We start from the raw sequence: 3,391 nt of genomic DNA on the forward strand, positions 1-3,391 counted from the left end.
GGGGGAGGAGCCGCCGGGGGGCGGGGCGGGGCGGGGCGGGGCGGGGCGGGGCGGGGCGGGGCGGAGAGGGCCCGGCTTGAGGCTGCTCGTGGCTGCCCCCTGCGGCCGCCACCGGGCCGGCCTCTCTCGCTTCCTCGTCCTGTGGCCCCCGCCCATTTGTGCCTCTTCCCTTTGTCGATTCGCGTCCTCCTGGCCTGCTGGGCCCTCTGGCTCCCTATTTCTCGGCCTCTTTTGACCTGGATCTTTCTGCGCCGACCATCACCACCACCTTGACCTCTCTAGCCCCCGCTCCTCTTCTGCCCCGACCTTGGTGACACTAAGGACAATTGAGCCAGGGGATAGGCCAGCTGGGGACTGGTCCTCCACTGCTGGGGAATGGCTGTTTGGCCCCCGGAAACCCTCTGGTTCCCCAAAGTTGGGGGAGGGTGTGTGGAGGAGTTAAGGGGAAGGAAGAAGAAGAGAAAGAGGGGCTTCCGTTCAGCCCAGGTGGAGGAACGCACTACCCTCCAGGCCTGGACATGTGCTGACCTTGAACCAGCTTCTCACAGCCCCAAACAGGCAAAAGGATGGGCTGCACATACATTTTCCCCCCTCCCATGGGGCTTGGAAGGGGCTTATTACCTGTTTCCACTGCTCCCCGCTCTCTACCTCTAGACTTCATCTTCTTACCCAGTGGAGAGCTCTGTTCCTGAACTGGTACCCTTTCCTCTCTGGCTCTGTCCCCTGGATTCCTGGCTTCGATTATCTCCCTGCACTTATACCAGTTCCCCATCTTCTACCCCAGCCTGTCTGTCCAGAGTGAGCTTCAAGTCATCTGGAGGTTTATTAAAAATCCCTGGGCACACTCCCAGCCCTGGTTCTCTCGGTACAGGTGGAGCCCGGCAGGTGGAGTCTTGAAAAGCTTCCAGGTGACTTAAATGTGCACCACAGGTTCAGAACTACTGATCTGCATTATTATCTACATGGAGCCATCATCAACTTTCGTGTCACTCACACACCTGCAGTTCATCATCTCTATGTGTTTCTTTGTGTGTTTCTATGTGTTCACTACATATTTCTATTTGTATTGACCACTGACTTATTTACCAGTGTCTGTCTGTAGCTGACTATATCATTCATTTAGCCAGCATACAATCATATCATCTTTCAACAGCCATAAATCAATGTAGTTACATGTTCATTCATTCAATAACCACATTGAGCAAGGTTAAAGAAAAAAATATTCATGATACTTGTTAAAGACTGTAAGGAAGACTTTATTCAAGAGAGCCTAGTGCAGGGGGCGTTTTGCAGTAGGGGAGAGAGATTGGTCTCAACTCCAAATACAACAAGGACAAGTGGAGATTTATAGACAATGAGCAGAGTGGGGATGTCAGTGGATGGAAAATGACTAAGTGGGAACATCAAGGCTAGTGAGATTCTTGCTGAAGGCAGGCTAGGGAGATAAGATATTGAGGATAGAGGATGAAGAATTTGATCAAATATGGAGGGTGATCAGATACCCAGGGCTGGGGATTTTAGTAAACTGACCCTGCAGAATTCTTGCTAAAACTAGACTCTATAAGATGGAAGCTCAAGGTTGCACCTAGTCAAGCAGAGGGCTGGCTTACAGGAGCCTGACTCTGGTTTGGTCAAGGAGAAAGACCTTATCGGCACCAACTATGTGCCAGGGGCTGTTCTAGGTGCCATGGATGCAGCACTGAACAAAACAAGGCTCTTCCCCTCTTGGATAAACAGATATATAACAGGTCAGATCCTGGGAAGAAAAACAACAGGGTAAAGGAGAGAGAGAGAGAGAGAGAGAGAGAGAGAGTAAGACAGTAGGTGCTAGTTACTCCTGATCTTGTAGCTGTCCCAGTCTGTATGTTGCATCTATTTATCTAGTTTTCTACTTGGCTATTGCAGTTTTTCTAATAGCAATGGCCAAAACGTCCTAAGACCATGCCAGGCCCAGCACTGAGCACTTTTAAGTGAATAATCACTTAAGGTCCTTGTGAAAGCTCAGAAACCATCATTCTCCTCATTTTAGGAAGCTACGGTTTAGAGAAGTTAAGTGATTTGCCCAAGGACACAGGGGAGGAAGCAGTGGATTTGGCCCCAGACGCAGGCAGTTCAGTGGTGGCGCCTGCTCTCCTTTGCTCTGGCTGCCACTTCCTTGGCTCATCAGCTACCACTCTCCCCTCTCTCTGCCACCTTGAGTCAAAGATGCCAGGTTTGGGGACTTCCCTGGTGGTCCAGTGGTTAAGATTCTGTGCTTCCACTGCAGGGGGCACGGGTTCGATCCCTGGTCGGGGAATCAAGATCCCGCATGATGCGGGGTATGACCAAAAAAAACCCCAAACAACATGCCAGGTTCGCTCTTGCCTCTGGATCACAGCCCATGCTGTTCCTGAACACTCTTTCCTCTTCTCTCTGCCCAGCTAACTCTTAGTCATCCTTAGGTTTCTGTTTGGACGTCACTTTCTTTCAGGAGTCTCTCACCTCCACATGGGAGCGCAGGTGTCCCTGGGAATCCCCATATTCCTGAGTTTCCACCATTAGAGCAATATCACATAAGATTGTAATTAAGTATCTTAATTATATGTATCTTGTCCACCACTGCGCTCCCAAGTCCAGCCAAAGGGCTGGCACACAGAAATATTAGTTGTTGATGAATGAAAGAATGTGACCTTACTGATAATTACATTAAAAAAACTTAGATGTGTCCAGTTCTTTGGTTATGAAAGGGCTGCCACACTGTTTTCTTATGATCAGCACCAAAGCCCTGTTACTCAGGCAAGGCAAGAATTCCATTCCCATTTTACAGAGGGGTAAACTGAGTAAACCCCAGAAAGCTGATGTGGCAGAACTTGATTCCAACTCAGGTCGGCCTGATTCCAAACCCAGTGTTTAGTGCAAGGCACAGTGAACCGAATCACTTGACGCCAACTCTTAGGGAGACAACGTCTCGTAGGGGAGGCCTGGCACTTCTGCAAACAACCCCAGAAAGTGGAGAGTGGCAAGTGCTTAGGAGGATGCTGTAGGAAGTTAGAGGCGGTGGCGTTGGAAAGTGGGCGCTCGAAGGGCGGGAAGAACTTGTCCGTGTGGGCACCAGTGGAGGCAGAGGAACCAAATGTAAGAGCTCAGACCATCGGCGATTCCTTCCACAAAGTGCCTTCGAAACCTGTTTGCTCCGCCTCATCCCTTTAAGAGTAGCTCCGCCTCACTCAGCCACCCGGGTCAATCTAATCTCGATGGCCAATCACAGGAGAGAAAAAAAAAATCACTTCCGCGCCTCAACCGCACTTAGGGGGCGGAACAGAGGGAGAAGGGAGGGTGAGACAATATTGGTCACGTGACCCACCCAATTGCCCAGAGGCCGGGGCGGTGCAGAGGAGTTCGGCGATACTCA

The sequence above is a fragment of the Balaenoptera borealis genome, assembly GCF_965194805.1.
Source record: "Balaenoptera borealis genome assembly, chromosome: 8".
Classification (NCBI taxonomy): Eukaryota; Metazoa; Chordata; class Mammalia; order Artiodactyla; family Balaenopteridae; genus Balaenoptera; species Balaenoptera borealis.